Here is a 19,208-nt window from a genome sequence, read left to right on the forward strand (position 1 = left end):
AAAAGTTGTGCCTTACTAATAGACACTCAGTGAATGTACAGCAGGGCTATAATTACAAGCAGTGTGATAGAAATCAGTGATTTTCCTGGAGAACAGAAGGAGGCAGAATGCAGACATGCAGAACAGCATTCTCTTGAAGCTAAAAGAAAAGAAAAGATAGTCTATTACTCGGCATGTCATGTCTGAGCTTGATGTGATCCCAGTGGCTGGAAGAGACTTTAATGATAATTTTGGAAAATACACAGCTGTGCCCATCCCATGTCATCTCTTACTCTAACCCCATACTGTTTACACATAGTTAATTCCCCTACATACAATTTTCTCCTTGTCTACTCATTCAAAGTGTCATGATCTCATACATACATCATCCCTCAGCTCATTCAATTTGCTGCACCAAAATTCTTTCCAGATGAAAACTCCTGATTGTGCTGCCTGACAAGGTTTCTGCCCACCATCTATGAAAGAAAACTTTTCTCGATTGTGTTAACCTACATACACACACACACACACACACACACACACACACACACACACGCACACATGCATGCACGCACAATTATAGTATGTTCATAAAGAGTGGTTGAATGGATTAGTGCATGAAGGTGACCTTAATGTAATGTTTCATAAGTGTTTGTTAAAAATATATAGACTGAAAAACAGGAACTGTACAGAGTGATTGAAATTTGTACAAGTTCATCAGAACACTATAAAGACATCATTTTTTACAAGTAAGGTAGTAGGCAACAATCACAAGAGACAAAGGCCTGTTTAACATTACACATGAGTACTACACAATGTGCTCTCATTTCCTACTAAAATTAGTTGGATTCATTCAAGTATTTGGTGCATTACAATGGCACCAGGCCCACATTTTAGGGGAACATGATGAACGTTGGGTATTAGCTTCATGACAGGTGCTGGTCCAGCAGCTCATGGCACCATGTTGGATCATCAGCACTGGAAAAACAAACACATTAAAGCAAACAAAGCCAAATGAACAAAAGATGATCTTCATCACCGTGGAAACAAGAAAACTGAATTCCACATTAACAGTCTCTCTTCCAGCTCTTACACAGTCTCTGCACAGCTCTGCAGAGGCCACTTTCCTGTCCTGACTTTCAGGAGCAGCCTGTGAACTCCCAGGATTCTTTTACCTCATTAAAGTAGGACCAGTCACAGGGCCCCCAGATGAAGAACTGCAGAGAAATAGCTTGTCTTAAAATGTACATTCAGGGGAACTTGAGATTTCTTGAATTGTGAATCATGACAACAGCCAAAAGTGATACATGCAAATACTTGAAATAAATTTCTTCAATTATGTTATTTTCCTTGGTAGTTTCTTTTTTTTAAATCTATAATTTGGAGTAAGTTTATCAACTTGCAATACATCCATTACATTATTTTCATTCATTTGACATAACTAATCCTTTTTACCATATGTTCCCACTATGCAAATGTTCATTAAACACATAATGTATTTTGACCATAATCACATCTTCTCCTGTCTCCACCCATCTTTCCACTGGCCCCTTCTTTCTTACAAATATGCCTTTCTGCTTTCATTTTTACACATATATTTTGACAAAGATCTAGCAGAGGAGAGAAAATGTGTTATATTTGGTGCTCTTTTCATGGCTGGCTGTGACAAAAGCAACTTAAGGAGGTAAGTTAATCTTTGTGTTGTAGCTGTGGTCTGAAATAGTAAATAGATTTTTATGTACCAGCTATGATATCACATGTGTATTTACATCTAGATGACCCATGTTAAGCTCAGTTCTTCTCTCTGTTCAGTCCCTTCAGGCACTAAAATAACTCCACATCCATTTAACAGTTTCTTCAGATCTCATTCTGTGTCGCTTGCTTCGAAGTTCAGGGTTAGAACCTGAAGTCCCTCCTCAAAGGTAATGCTCATCTGGATTCACATTTATTTATTTACTTTTCTGTTATATAATTATTAATTTCATTCTCCTTAAACTTCTTCTGGGATATAACTATTATCACTATATTTCAGAAAGTAATTTATGGAGAAAGAAGTTTTAATGCCTTTCTTACTACTTAAAATCATAATGACAACATATTATAGGAAACAAGTGCAAAAAATTTAAATATCTACCCTTGCATGATAAAATTGGGACAGAAGTAGACACTGAACACTGGCAATTTGCTCAAATAAATGCTTACTACTTCAGAGTACTATATTTATAAAGCATGTCATTACGGTTTTACATCTCATCTCATGGGTAGTTTATAAATACTAACAATGATAGTAAATTACTATTATGAAGATTCTAAGTAATTTTAGTAAACCCTCCTTAATTTAGGCATGGTGTAGATTGATGTAAATATAACAGTTATTACTGGTAATGTATCTATAGATATTTAATGAAAGTACAGGAATAATTTTTGTTCATAAAACATATTTTAGTTAAAAATATCAAGTTAATATCAGTACTTCTGTGAAATAGCCTTAGTATTTGTTACTATGCCATAAACTTCTCAAATATTTCTGTCTAGTTAAAAAAAACAGAGGATATCATTTATAACACTAATTCTTTTTGATGAACCACAGGTCACATTATTTTCCAGCAAATAATCCAATGTCACTTAAGTAAGTTATCATTGTAATTTGAATTTACAGGTTGGCAATGAATAAAATATTACATTCCTTCCTCCATCCCCTTTCCTCTTCCTTTACGTGCTATCATAATTAGAAGTTGTTTTATACAGCTGTCAGAATTGTTAACATATTTAGAGCTTTAAAATACTAACCAAGAGTCATTACGCATTCATTTAAAGACTTTCTTACTGACCAACATAAAGGCAAAATGGAAAATGAAATATCACCCATAAAGCCGATGAAAGAAAATAAAAGAGTCTATGAAATATCCATTATTTTAAATGAGTCCCTTGGTCCTTGGGACTTGACCTTATCAGACATCATGATGAGGATTACTTTATGATTTGAAGTTAAAATCACGTAGTCCACAATTACAGAAATTTAACATGCATTCAAATTTAAACCATTAACCAAGCTCAAACACCAAATCTTGGTGCATCAGAGATTTTATTCTCAGATTAAAAATAATATATGGGTAAAACCTGTGATAAATATCACTCATTTGTATTGAAACCACCATTTGATATTAATTTCCAATTTAATAATGTTTCCATGAGAGAAATTTCTAGGCTTTTTCTTCTGTGCAGTCATAGTGCACTGTTTTTCTTGTTAGCATGCTTCAGCATAACCTAAGTAGAACTTGTCATTGTACATGGAGAATGGGTGTCTCACATTTGCCCTCTGCTATATTTCTGGCTTGTCATTTGCTATTCATTCATTACACTCACATATACCCCCTCCATCAGTTCAGGTACCAATATGAATATTGGCTCTCATCACTTATCAAATATGCAGTGTTTTAATCTTATGCCTTTCAGAGTTCAGGCCAACAAAGACTTGTTCAAAACATACCCATTTTATAGATTTTATTAATAGAAATCCAGACAAAGATACATGCACACACACACACACACACACACACACACACACGGACACACAGAGTACATATACACAAGTGAAAACACTGTGTATACAAAAATTTTGACTTCCATTTCAGAAAAAGCTATGATGAAGTTTTCTGTTTAATTTCAGCACCTTAGGCAATCGTAGCTAAAACAATGAAAATTTGGTTTAGGTAATGATTTAAAATGAAGAATTCTGTTTTTCTGGTCATCTGCTACCCTTGAAAAGAAGAAGTAATATTTGCCAAATGTAAAATTGAACCATGAAGCAAAACATAGGACATTTTTCTAATATATATGCATATTTTTAATTTATATAGAGCAATTGTTAATCTTCATTGTCCATCTGACAGGTTTTAAGATAACCATAAAAACACACCCCTGGTGTGTTTACAAGGGTTTTGTCAGACGTATTTAACTGAGGGAAACAAACCCACTCTAAATGTGTGTGACACTATCATATAGGCTAGGATACCAAACTGAGAAAAAGAATAGTGTGTGGCAGGCAAAGTTAGCTGAGCATGAACATTCATCTTATCTGCTTCCTGATGGAAGGCACAGTGTGCTCCGCCCCCTCCAATACTACGCCTTCCCCACCCACATGGACTGTACTTCCAAACATGGGGTCAAAAGACATTCTCCCTCCCTCTGTAAGATGCTTTGGTCTGGTATATTTTAACAGCAATAAAACTGGTATATAATAGAATCAGCCTCTAGAAATATACCTTAGACAGTACCTGATCCATCCCTCTGTGCCTCTTCCAGATTGGTGGGGTGTTTACAAAATATGACTCAGAGTCCTCTCTGGACTTTTCCTCTTGTGTATGCTTCAGTAACTGGATCTTCCTCCAGGGACCTCTCAAGAGGAAAGTTCTTCATATATTTCCAAATCTTTAGAATGTATAATGTGCATGTCATCAACAGCACATATAACTGGGAACGGTTCAATTAGTTCTTACATGTGGATGTACCTGTGCATGAATCAACAGAGAAATTAACAAACACACTATGACTTCTGACGTCTCATCAACTCCCCCTCCTCCATACACAATTTTTCCCCTTTCGGGCAATCTGTGATCAGTCTTTCAGTTGAACACTTTTTAAATCAATTTAATAGTTATAACTACTTTGATCCACTTTCCTCTCTAGCCTTAGGTTCACTGGCACATGGAGACAGTGCATCACTGCTGCTTGTGGACGCTCCCTGTGCTTCTCTTTATTGCGAAGCTGTAGACGGCTCTTCAATTCATTCAATGTTGTGATCTAAGAAAAAAATCTCATTTTACTTATACAATGTAGATAGGCATATAATTTTAGTCTAGCCACTATGGAAATTTGTATGAACTTTCTTTTAAAAACATAAAACTAAGCTGGGTGTGGTGACCCATGTTTTTAATCCCAGCACTGGGGAGGCAGTGGCATGAGGATCACTGTGAGTTCGAGGCCATCCTGAGACTACATAGTGAATTCCAGGTCAGCCTGGATTAGAGCAAGACCCTGCCTCAAAAAACCAACCAAACAAACAAACAAACAAAACGTAAAGCTATAACTAACATAGAATGCAGCTACAGCATTCCTGAACTTACTGTGAAAAAACTGACATCATGAAACCAACATACAACACAGACACTCATGATATCCATGTTAATTTCAACTTGATTCACAATAAACAAGTTGTAGAATGAATTCAGGTATCCAACAAGAGATTAATTTAAAAATGGACTGTATGTACACAGTGGAGTGTTACTCAGCTAGGAGAAGTGCAAGCATGGGATGGAACTGGAGATCAACATGTCCAGTGGAATAATCCAGCCACAGAAATGACTATGACACATTTCTATCATCTATGGAACCTAAAAATCACAAAAGCAGAACAGGGGCTATCTGTAACAAGAAAAAAAAAAGAGGAGACGCAGAACAGAGTGCGGCGAGCCCCTGTCCCACAGGAAAAGCACGACCAGCAAACAAGGATCCTTCTTGATCACACTTTATTGGAGAGCCTCTTGGTTAACAGAAAAGTTGATGGCGAGGGGCGAGGGGCGCAGGAGTGTAGCTGCTTTTATAGGGCAGAATACTATGGGACGCCTGCTGATTGGCTGCCATAGGCTCACCCACCCACAGGAGCCACGGGATAGGCTCAGGACAAGGTGCATCAAGCGCATGCACAACCTCAAGGGAGGTTGCTGCCTAACTGAGGAAGTATTTACCTCAAGACTGGCGAGAATGGCGTCTGCATTGGCTCCCTACAGTTCCCCCTTTTTTATTAACTTATGGCATAGCTCAGAAAAATAGCCACCTTCCCGATCAGGTCCTCACCTCATGATGTGTTGACCGATCAAGGGAAGAAGTTCAACCTCCCCTTCCTCAGTGCAATGGGACAGATCCCCTGAGAGTGCAAAGGCGGCAGTCAAACGAAAGCTACCAGATCCCTGCCCATCCTCGTGCAATGGGTACTCTGAGACCCTGAGGGTGCAAGGGCCAGGGGAGCTATATGCCTTTTAAAGCTGACAGCCAAATTTGGGGGGAGGAACCACTTTCCAAGGCAGCAAACACTTGAGAAATGACCATCTTGTCCCTCCTGGTCTGGGCTCGCAAGTGGCAAACCAACCAGAGGCAAAGTACGCATACTCCCAGGCAGCACACTAGGAACATTCCCACTCCTACCCCTTCCTTAAAATGACAGATAGCAGGAAGCATTGGTGCAATTACTAAAAGAGAAGTTACTAAGAACGAACAGAAACAGTGGATGAACACACACCAGCGCAGGGGCAAAGGAAGTATTTCTCCCACAGCCATGTCCAATGTCATTAACACCCCCAGATGTATTGAGGCGCTTCCAAGACGCCCCTTCATCCTGTGTCCCTTCCTCTTCCACTTGATTCATGGATTCCAGGCACAGGAGGAAGATTGTCCACAAGACCTTCATCATCTCCGCCCTGATGAACATCACTGTCTCCTGGACCCTCCTCCGGAGATCGCTTGACTGTCCTCACCAGCCGGACTGGAACCCAATGAGGGGAATCCTGTTCCTGTGGAAAAACACAAACAGCTCCCCTGGATCTTATCACAACAAGATCCGGTCCTTTCCATTTATTATCTAAGACATCCTTCCACAACACCATCTCACTAGATGATTGAATCACATGTTGACTGTGCCTGTCAGCTGCACATTGATTATTATTATCCAAGATTAAAAAATTAAGGGTAAAAAGGGCTAAAGACACTCTTTCCTTGGGAGTTGCATTTTCTGCTATACCCCCTTTTTGTTTAAATAAAAGAGCTTTTAGACTTTTATTGGCTCTTTCTACTATACCTTGACCTTGTGGGTTGTAAGGAAGGCCAGTGGTATGTGCAACCTGCATTTGGGCACAGAAGGCTCGAAAGCCACCAGATGAGTACGCTGGGCCATTATCAGTTTTTAGGCGGTGTGGCTTTCCCCAAGCAGCCCAGGCCTCTAGGCAGTGAGTTTTTACATGAGAGACCTTCTCACCTGCCAATGGTGAGGCAAAAATAATACCTGAGCACGTGTCCACTGAGACATGTAGGTATTTTAATCTTCCAAACTCTGGAAGATGTGTCACATCCATTTGCCAAAGGTCTCCAGGACGTAGGCCTCGAGGGTTAACGCCCACATGTGGGGAGGGTAAAAAGGTGACACAAGACTGACAAGATTTTACAATGTCTCGTGCTTCATTTCTGGATATGAGAAATTTTTTTCTCAAGGTGTTTGTAGGAACATGATATAATCTATGGAATTTAGTAGCTGAAGCTTTTGTATCTTCCAGAGAAATCATGCGCCTAGTGGCCCAGTCCACGAGGTCATTAGTCTGTGATAAGGGGCCAGGCAGAAGTTAAAAGAAGTAGAGAATGTCTGAAAGACCTCCAAAACAATTAGGCATTTAACAATTTGAGGGGAATCAGGTCTAAACATTCTTACTATAGGCTCCGAGCCCTGTACCAAGTAGGCCCCACGACCAGACTTTGAGCCATCAGTAAAGATGGCAGGGGCTGATGTAATAGGCTCCTGAACAGTGATTTTAGGAAAGTAAACCAGATTATTTTCAACAAAGGACAAAATAGGGCTCTTTGGATAATGATTATCTATGACATTTGGGAAAGCACACATGAGAATGCTCCAATCATCCACAGTGCCAGACAAAACTTCTACCTGTTCCTTAGTATAGGGGATGATGAGTTTGTCAGGCAACTTTGCAAAGTGTATTAAGCAATATTTAAGCCCCAAACAAGCCTGTCGGGCTACCAGCTGCAGAAAATATTGGAGAGTGCGGGCTCCCAAGGAGTTTTTTTCCTTTTTTTTTTTTTTTTTTTTTTTTTTTCTCTTGAAGCCATAATAGAAGCCCCTCCTAGCGGAGGCCAGCCGCGACCAGGTTTTTGTTTTAATGAAGCGGCATGTGTCCCCAGGGGTGTTATGGGGTGGGGGTGCGGAAGGCTCTAGGGACTGTAAAGGACTACACCCTTGGCTTTTAGGCCCCTTTGTTTGCTCCCTTTTATAACAGGCAGTGGCCTCCTTTAGTCTTTCCTCTTCCCCTTTAAATAATTCTTCTTTTTCCTCCTCTGCAGAATGGGAGCTAGCCTCCTTATCTGTGTCAAGTACATTTGCATGTGTAAGCTCCTCAATGGGAGGATAGAGCCTGTTAAAGGCTCCTTTTTCCCCCTCGGGGGGGGGGCCAATTATAGATTTTACCTGTTTCTCTGAGCTCATCTTGTAAACTTTTTTCTTTGTTTAATCCCTTCTTTTTTATTTTTTTTTCTTTTTCTAGGCCTAGTTTTTGACTCCCCATTTGAATCTGACTCAGAAAGGCTATCCTGATGCCTTGTGAGAACTTCCAGTTCCCTTCTAATAAGTTCCATGTGGTTTTCTTTACTTAAGCAAGAGTGAATCAGCCGCCAAAACGGCAGTGTACCCTTACCTATTCTGTCCTCTGAGTTGCCCATGTTGCGCTCACAGTAAACGACAAAGACAATAAGCCACACAGGAATGAAAATAACAAGGATCAGGTAGGGATCTAAGTGAAAAAACATTATGACTGGGGATGACTTACCGACGTCTTCCTCTCCGACGTCTTCCTCTCCGTGTGTCAAGTTCTGGATCCTCTTCGGCCCCTCGCCTGGTGACCACAAAACACCCAGCGTTCTCGGGTTTTGGCACCACTTTGCGGCGAGCCCCTGTCCCACAGGAAAAGCACGACCAGCAAACAAGGATCCTTCTTGATCACACTTTATTGGAGAGCCTCTTGGTTAACAGAAAAGTTGATGGCGAGGGGCGAGGGGCGCAGGAGTGTAGCTGCTTTTATAGGGCAGAATACTATGGGACGCCTGCTGATTGGCTGCCATAGGCTCACCCACCCACAGGAGCCACGGGATAGGCTCAGGACAAGGTGCATCAAGCGCATGCACAACCTCAAGGGAGGTTGCTGCCTAACTGAGGAAGTATTTACCTCAAGACTGGCGAGAATGGCATCTGCATTGGCTCCCTACAACAGAGTAATGAGGGAATGACTGATTTGAAAGTTCATTATATGCATATTTTACAGTGTCATAATGAAGACCATGATTTTGAACAATTATTATCTACACATTAAAAAAAAAATCTCAAGTTAGTTTTGATTGAAGGGCGTTTTCCGAGACGCCCTGTGAGCAGAAGAAAGTGGGCAGCTCCTCCTTAGAGGTCGCTGAGCGCATGCTGTGCTGTTGTTGATGCCCTCACTCACATGAACACCTCCCTCCCTCTACATCTTATTTCTCACACAATGAAAATCGGTGGCCTGGATGAAAAAGGCTAAATTCAATTATGCCCTGCTGGGAAACCTATGCCTTTCATTGTATCACCTCCTATTATGGGGGGAGGGCAAGGATATTTTGCAATAGACCAACTGACTTCATCATCTTTCCCCTTTTTTCTGCTCACTTATTCCAGATGACTGTCATGTTTCTTGTCAATGTTATTTCTACATGTATAAAATTCTCGGTTAGGTGAAGCCACTCTGAATTCATCATTTGTCGATGTCCTAGATGAATTTTGTGGGTGTATTTGGTATCCCTCCCCTCACCCTTGGTATTTTTGTGATAACTAAGAGATATTGTCAAGCACCATTGGTCAAATGAGAAATAAAGCAGAAGAACTCAAGGACAGGGAGGAGCATTATGGAACTCTCATTCCCAGACTTGGCAAGGCTACAGCTCTCATGGACTAACAGCAGTTGTTACTGGCCCAAGACTGGTGTACTTGATAGGGTAAGTCAGTTTTGTGGCAGATAGAGGATGGAGTCGGGACACTATTCCACTCCCGAATGAGCTAATAATAGTTAAAGTATGCCAGACCATAGCCACTAGTAGGTGATGAAAGGAGGGTGTACAGCAAGACTGCAGTGGATAACAGGTAAGAAAGTGTGATCTGAAATATAGATTATCAAGATAAAATGTACATGTACGGCTGTATTATGATTCTCTCTCTTTCTCTTCTTTCTTTCTCTTTTATATTACCTATCTCTACCTTCATTTTCCTTGGTGTTGGCCTGTACCTACTAGTACCAGGCTGTGGCCAACATCCTCAATGAGCTATTGACCAAAGAGACCTACAAAGTTTCCCAAAAGAAGACAGATTTCTGTCAGAGCACTTGATGACCCACCAAAGCTTAATGGTAAGACCCTAATGCCAAAGACACCATGTGCTATTGGTACAGAACATGGAGTGACTTGGATGGAATCTGGAAGAGAGTCAGTCCCAAGACTGTTAGCTTGTCTAGTGCCAGAGGCACTACATGAGCAACTGGGGGAAAATGACCAGCACTTGTCAAAGCAATTCATGGTCTAACCTACTCAACAGCAAACAATCTGACGTGATGCTCACCCAAGACCAATAGTGGCAAAAGCCATGGTGGGTAGCCAGCTGCTCTTGGATTGGTTAAGGGATCCACTCAGGAGAATGGAACTCATAGCTGGAACTGGGAAATAAGTCAGAACCATAGCCAAAAATCAAGTCTGCTCTCCAATATCAAGCTCCCACCAATTTTGGGCTAGAAGAGGGCCTACACATATTAAATTCTCTCTAAAATAATAATGGTTATCCCATTTATCTGGCTCTGACTTCACTCTATGTTGGAGAATCTGCTTCTCTTTTTCAGGTGGATGCAGAACCTGAGGTGAGATTCAGCCCATTGCACCTCACCAGGGCCCCAGCTGAAACCAAGAGTAATTTGGGAAATGAGCAAGAGTGATGCTTTCTTGGTGAACCTGGTACCAACACAAAGGTGATGGAGATAGACACAGAGAACACTCAACTCCTACCACACCAGATATCCAGAGACACAGAGGTTCCCAAGACTTCATCACTGAAGTAGACCTACCACGAACCCAACATGGCTCAGGGAAATTAATGGAAGAGAGGGCAGAAAGATTGTTGGAGCCACAAGTTGGGACATTATGCACAGAGACATTGCCTCTTTCCCACATTGCATGGCCATGATCTGCAATGAGGAGGTTCTCTTTGGAGGGGGGAGGACAGGAAGGAGGCTAATGATGTACATATGAAAATGTCAAAATGAATTTAAAACATTTTTTACCATCATTCTGGGTTGATGGAGGCAAACTCTTTTAGACATCAGAGTGGTTCCAGAGAGATGGATTAGTGGTTAAGGCACATGCCTGAGAAGGCAAAGACTGAGGTTTGAGTCCCCAGTACACATATAAGTAAGATGTACAAAGTGTCTCATGTGTCTAGAGTTTGATGTAGTAGGTTGAGGCCCTGGGATGCCCATTCTCTGTGTGTGTGTCTCTTTCTCTGTGTCTGCCTGTTTCTCTCTCTCAGATAAATAAAATATTTTCTAAAATGTAAGGATTAAAATTGCAGTGTCAAGTGTTTGATTCAAGTACTCTACCTAATCATAACCATATATGAGCATACACTTTCTACTCTTTCAGTTATGCATTCTATCAAAAGAATTATGCTTATTATTTTTACTGTATCATAGAAAAATATATCATAACAAACTTCTAATAATTAATTATCCTTGGAACACTTCTTGAAGGCAAGGGATATTTAAAATACTTCAAGTCATATACAAAATAAGTTATTTATATAAACTATCTTATATTTATATAAAAATAAATAGACAAATACTCTTGCATCCTTAGCACATGGTTTGCATTTCTTAAAGAGTAATTTGTTAATCCTATACCCTGAGAAAAAGTGTGCACTGCACAAGGCATTAGCTATCTCTGAGCATGAAACTAATTGAAATTAATAAGGGAATAATTGTCCTTCTTTGCTGCTACATGCATTACCTAATTAGAAAATGAATAAAATGTCACAGCAAAGAGAGTGACATTTGTTTAACAAGAAATCATTAACAACATGTCTGATCCTATTGAACTTAGTAGAGTTTAGAGTAGATTGTATCTGGTGTTCTGGAAATCATGTCAACTCACTTTACTCCATATAACAAGAGAAAATAGTCACTGTCATTTCACACCAATTCTTTACAGGGAAAGGCATCAATAATAGCTCCTTAAAAGTATCACTATAAACAAGTTAAGATAAACTATTATGAAGGAATTGTATTTTTGTGCACTTCTCATTTTGTGGAGATTTTTAAACAAGACAACAGCATTGGTTGATGTAAACTTTGCTTCTATGTTTATCACTAAAAGTCTGAGTTTATTATAGAGTGCAAATCATCATACACTAAAACTGTTAACATTTGCTTTTGTTTTAATAATATAAATGATCATGTAGAAACTTCTTAATTCTACATGTACTTTCAAAAAGAAGCTGGTACTTCTATGGCAAAATCAAATCTAATGATCAACAAATATAATCTTTCTATTCTTTTTACACTTATTTTGAATCATTTCAGTATCTCAAGGTCATGCAGTGAATAATCATTACTAATATTGAATGTCTTCCATGTTAACATAGGTTATTTTATTTCTATATTTTTCATTTTTGATTTTTTTGTCACTTTTTTGCTCACAAATCTCTGAAAAAAATAAACCTCATGAGCTGATTTAACTGAAAGAATGTTTATTTCAATGGCATTTAAAATCTGGTAAGAGCAGGTACCCTTACTCCACACTTGCAAGCATAAGTAGCTCTGAACATAGTTGCCAGAAAGTGGCTGTACCATGCTGTTGGTTTTGCAGTTTCCGTTCTACTAAGCCTGTCTCTGTCCTTGAGTGCAAATACCATCATGTAGATTTGACAGTGATATCAGTGTGGCAGCTGAACACCTAAAACTCTCTTCTGGCCTTCATTCATGAGAAAGCCTTCACACAGACTTGTGAGTTGAATACACAGTATCAGGTTATCAATAATTTCCTTTTCTATTCTAGAAATTTAGCTAGATCAGCATAAGAGGCAGGATTATTAATATTAGTTAGAGAAATTGCTCACTGACATCACCACTTAGAGATAGGAAATTCAGATGGAAACATACTTGTGAATAATCTTGCATGCATCCAGCAAACACACATTTCCCTCTTTGAATGAGAAACTGGGTTAAGATTATACCCATATTTTATTTGCAGACTAGTGTAAAGAATGCCATGACCAAGCCTGTGATCACGGAGTACAAAATGAATGTAGTATTCTAGAAACTACCAGATCGCAGTTATACAGGCAAGGATAAAATGAGGTGAATGTGAAGATGAAAGAGTATGGAATTTTTTTCAGGGAAGAAACAGAACAAGATATGTTCCATGTTAAAAAGTGTGCAGCTAAGTGGAGGTAAACCATGGCAACTGGAATTGTGCACAGGAAATATTCATTATAAATATAGCACAGAAGGTTCATCAAAGCATGGAATTTTAGAATAAAAATAAAGATTAAAATGTATTGAAAATTTATAATCAGCAAGAATGCAAAAAAATTGTTATTTCCTCAAAAATATGTTAAAGCTTGTATTAATGAGGTTGTATGTAAATTCCTTTAAAATGATGAAAACAGAGATGCTGTAAAAATGTCAAAGTTTTATATGTATTGATGAATATTCATGGTTAAACTCGAAAGAAAAAGTGAAATTACCCTTCAAAATTAGCATGCTTCCAAATGGCTTCCAAATATATATATATTTATATATACTTGAACTGTATTCCATTTACCCACAACACATTGTAATTTACAATTTAAAAAAATAAGTTACCTTTATAAAATTTTTGTTTATTTATTTCAGAGAGAGACAGACAGAAAGAGAGAGATTGAGATTGAGAATAGGAACACCAGGGCCTAAAGCCACTTCAAACAAACTCCAGACACATGCACCACCTTCTGCACCTGGCTTTTGTGGGATGGGAGTTGAACATGGGTCCTTTGGGTTTGCAGGCAAGTGCTTTAACCACTAAGCTATCTCTCCAGCCCCTCTCTTCATTTCTGCATTAATCTTTTTCAGGACTTCAGGGTGTCAGGAAGGGCTCGTGGGCTATTGTATTACCTGATAGGGAGGCATTCTTTGGTTTCTCTGTTGTTCAGCTTTCTGCTATGGTAAAAGATATCTGAGATGATCTACTTATAAAATTAAAAAAAAAAAAAAAAACAGGGAACGGTTAATGCACACATGACCCCACAGTGATTACCAATAACCACACTGAAGTGTGTCCTCAGTGGAATGGAGATGGGAAGGGGACATAAGAGTGTAAAACAATGGAAATACGGGCAGGTTGCAGCATGTTCATATATTAAGTTCCTCAACAGGAACAAGTTTACTTTTGCTAACAGTGTTGAGGGCTCTCTCCATGAGCTCATGATCCCCTGTATTGCTTTAGGGGTTTTCAAGACTGTACATGATGGCAGCAACCTGTGTTAAGACCTCCCACCGTAAGACCAGCATGAGAAGAAAGAGGGAGGGTGGTCCCATTGTCTCATGTGACTGCACACAGACTAGACATCAGTTCATGATGCTCCCAAGTCATACCACTCCAGGAACCCAGTCTTTAATACCTGGATTACATAGGGGAAAGTGTAAAATGAAATGGCAAAGGTAACAAAGAATGTTATCATCAAGGGAGTGTTAGGCTATACTAGGACGTTGAAGCTAATCATATCATTGCATCACTATGGACCATTTAAAATCCCTACCACAGCCATAAAATTGATGTTTATATCAATTGGTACCCATATATAGTTTGAAAACATGTGATATAGGTTTATTCAAAATCATCCTCAAAAATAAATTATTATTTTTATTTTTCTAAAGGAATCAGAGTATTATATGCTGATACACAATTAACTCTGCATAGTCTAGTTGGTAAAGAACAAAGAAATAATATGTAAGCATAAAAGTGTTGGCTGCTTTAATATCCAGAATGTGTTTGGAAATGATTATTTGTGTTTTTTTAACTCTTTTATTAATTTCTTCATTTTATAAAGGGAGAGAGAAACAGAAAAGACAGATAGAGATAAATGGGTACTTCAAGCCAATGTAAACAAGCTCCAGATGTATGTGCCTCTTTCTGCATGTGCCGTATGTGGGTGTTGGGTATCAAACCCAAGTGCTTAGCTTTTGCAGGCAAACATCTTAACCACTGAGCCATCTCCCCAGCCCCTATGGTTTAATGAAAACATAAGCAATGACAATAAATACTCAGTAGACATAACACAAATTCAGGTTTAAAGTTTCATGTCTTGCTAATTACTCTCTTTCACATCAGAATATTGTTTGTATGTGGGCTCTGTGTATGTGTAGATATGCACAATCCACACTCATGCATGTGTTGTGTGTATGCTGTACATGTATGGGAAAGTACATGTAAATATGCACATTCCTTGTTCGTGCATGAACATATATCATGTGTATGTGGTATGTAAACATAGATGTGCACACCCCCTGCTCATGCATGTGAGTGTACTATGTGTATTTTTGCTTTATGCATGTGCATTTGCATTTGTATGTGTAGATATGCACATTCTACATGCTAGAAGAGGCCATCAGGTGTCTTGTCTCTTACTCTTCCACTATATTTCTTCATAAAAAGAAGTGGTAGCTGGGCGTGGTGGTGCACGCCTTTAATCCCAGCACTCGGGAGGCAGAGGTAGGAGGATCGCCGTGAGTTCAAGGCCACCCTGAGACTACAGAGTTAATTCCAGGTCAGCCTGGACCAGAGTGAGACCCTACCTCAAAAAACCAAAAAAAAAAAAAAAAAAAAAAAAGAAGTGGTCACTGAACCAGGAGCTTACTTGCTTTCTGGATAGACTGGCATGCCCTGGAGCCCCAGTGACTCCCCCATCTCTGGCTCCTCAGAACTGCGCTAAAGGCACACACAGCCACACTCGGCTCCTCACATGGGTGCAAGGAGTCCAGTTCTCATGCTGGTGCAGTGAGTGCTCTTGATAACCCCCGAGCTATTCACCCAACCCCATTTTATAATTATTTAATTATTTTAAGTTAGTGTATGTCACATTAGCATACTGTAGGATTTCAGAAGAAGTGGCACACTTACTGTTTTTCCTTGTAAACCCAGTGCACAGGACAGAGCACAGGCTTAGCAAAAACTCATTTCCAACTTCCACTGTGCAGCAATAAACTTAAAAGCCTTGACTATTTCCTCAGAGTAATTACAGTTGAAATTAATCCCACTTCAATATATTTCTTGATGTCCTTGATGTACAGATATATTAATTATTGTCATTTCTTCTTTAAAAACAATTGAGGATTCATCTTTTCCAAGTACTGGTTTTTGGTTTGTATTTATAAATTTTTAATAATTATATTTGAAGTTTGTTTTCTAGTAAATGAATTCAATTTTTTATGACCCTAAATTAATTTGTAATATTATTTACTATCAACATATCTTGCTCATGTCTCAGTATTCAGATTTTTATTTTATCATCTAGTTCCAGAATTAAATTTTTTGTTATATAAATATAGCTTTGAACATTTCAGATCTTATTAACTTTTTGTTGTTGTTATCCATCAAATTATTTGTTTCTTTACTAAAGTTTTACATAGACATGTATACAAAAAGTTTCTGAATAGCTTGTGATGATTGTATACTTGAATACCCATTTATATTGCATTTATCTGATGGCTCATTTGATTTTCATTATGACTTTAGGTAACTATGACTATAAATTTTAGCATTTTAGATCTCCTTTAACATTTACTCTATAGGTGCCTATCTGCTTCTTTGCTTTGAGTTCTCCATGATAGTAGACTAAGTCTTTGCCTGTGGTTTTGAGCATGCTCCCACACAAATGCATTTGCATGCATGAGGAAAAGCAGCCAGCTCTGTTCTCTTGTGAGGGATGATCTTGTTCTGCACAGTACACTGCTCTGGGTATATGCCCTTGAAGTTGAGAAATAAGACAGCACATATTTCTGCTCCCGGGGTGCCCAATTTTATGTGCCAGTACCTCCCACTTCCCACCAAGGTTAAAACAAGCCAGTAACATGTTTCTGTGTCAGTTTCACTCTCTAGCCCAGACTGACCTTCAACTCACAGTTCTCCTTCCTTAGCGTCCTGGGTGCTGGGATTGTAGACAGGAGACACCATGCCCAGCTCAACACCTCCTCCTAAAAGTCTTCTGATGAGTTGTGGCAGGGGTCAATGGGGGAAGACGCTGTTCCTCTTAAGTTTGATCATAATTCAAAGTACAGAATTGCCACATTAACTATCTTCTGGGAGGGCTCTTTGGCAAAACTGTTTGTATTGTACTATCGGTTGCTATATAAATTTCCAATAGTTTTTTTTTTTTCATTTGTACATTTGTTATTATTATTAACATGATGTTTCATATGGGTACACTGTGTGTTGCTACCCTCTTTTCCCTTGTCCCTGGCCCATTCCTTTGGGTACACAGCTCAGTGGGGTTGCCAGTAGATTCAATTGGACCTTATGCAGATGTAAGTCTCATCTTTTTGTCTAGCAGCCCGTCTCCAACCCAAGCCTTACTACGGATGCCTCTCTACTGCCCCTGCAAATTCTACACCAGCTACTGCTATTATCATTGAAGTAGTACCACACACAACCATACAACAGATTGTTGCATGAATTTTATTCCCAGTTCTTGCCCATTAAATTTTGAAAATCATTTTAATAAATATTCTAAAACTATATTTTAGAATAAGTCATGTGGTGATGATACCCATTACCATTACTAATTTGCCATATGATTACCTCAAATAATATCTTCATCCCAATAAAAGCTTGCCATAAAATATTTAATATTAAGTATGTAAAGTAATGAAAACATGAGCCAATATTCTGTATATTTGTATGTGTTTAGAACCAGTTGATTTTGTTATGCTGTGGTAACCTTCATGCATATGTAAGTGTGGCAATTAGTCTGATTCCATAGCACAGATTTTAAAGTTCCATTAGTAAAACTAACCCATAAAACAGACCAAAGGACATCACTGTTCTGTTTCATTCCAATTCTGCCTTAGTCACCCCATAATTTATTTTAATTTTCATTATTTTATTGAGGATTTTGTAAAATGGCTGCACGCTTAGACCCCCCTTACACCCACCTGAGTTTTAGTGGTTTTTGGTGGGGCTATTGGTATTCATTATGGGGACCAAGAGGCCTCTGTCAGTCTGGGGCTGGGAGATGACAGTGCCTCACCTCCATGCTTTCTAAACATTATGAAGCATATATTTATTCAAGATTATGTGTTATGTGTTTTTTATATATTTTATTTAGCATTTATTTATTTATTTATTTGAGAGGAAGAGGCAGATATTTATGGGCATGCCAGGGTCTGTAGCCACTACAAACCAACACATGCCACCTTGTGAATCTGATTTACTTGAGTACTGGGCAATCAAACCCATTTCCTTAGGTGTTGCAGCAAGTGCCTTCTTAGCCAGTGACACAGTGGCTTGAGCCCCTGGCATACCCATTCTATCTGCCCCTTTCCCTCTCTCAAATAAATAAATATTTTTAAAAAATCCAATGAAGTACTTGGTGGAAGTCACAGATTTTATAAATATCTCAACAAAGATTTTCACCCAGTTGTGATGGTCCCCAAAGAGCTGTTCTTTGACAATACACTGACCTACACTAACTTTATTTGGTTTTATGTTCTCTTTTGAATCCGTCTAAAAGTTCCAAAATGCACTGTTATAAACCCAACAGTAGTTAGAAAGATCCACTAGTCCCGGGTGTTCCATTCCGGATTTGTTTTCCTGGTCTCATTAAACAAACCTTCCCCAGCTCTCTCTGTACCTAGCCCTCTGGGACAGACATACTGTGTGTTTTCACATTATTTGTACGTCAAAATTTTGGTGCATGTAAAATAAAACGTTTGTCAGAAAGTATTTTACCACTCAGCAGAATCTTCAACTTTTTGAATTTATTCGTCTTTTAGAGCTCAGGTGAAACATTCCAGAAAGTAGTTTTAGTGCCTTGTTGTGGTTGTATGTTTACCCTCTTGTTTATTCAGTAACTGATCTCATTTTAACCCAATGAACTCCTTTCTAGCACTTAGGACATCTCAGCACTCCAATTCTAAGACAAGCCCCGCTTTTACATTTCATAGGCGTGAAATTAACATTTGTACACTTCGAGAAGTAATCAGATTTACTGCATCGCTGGCTTTGTCTTCTTTAAATACTGGCATTAAATAATAATTGTTATCATATGCTATACGAGGTAACGGTTTAAAGAATGGCAGAGATGTCTCCTAAGGTCACTAAGAGCACTAAGCAGCCTTCACACATCCTCGGAGGATGCT

Source organism: Jaculus jaculus, chromosome 13 (genome assembly GCF_020740685.1).
Source record: "Jaculus jaculus isolate mJacJac1 chromosome 13, mJacJac1.mat.Y.cur, whole genome shotgun sequence".
Taxonomy (NCBI): Eukaryota; Metazoa; Chordata; class Mammalia; order Rodentia; family Dipodidae; genus Jaculus; species Jaculus jaculus.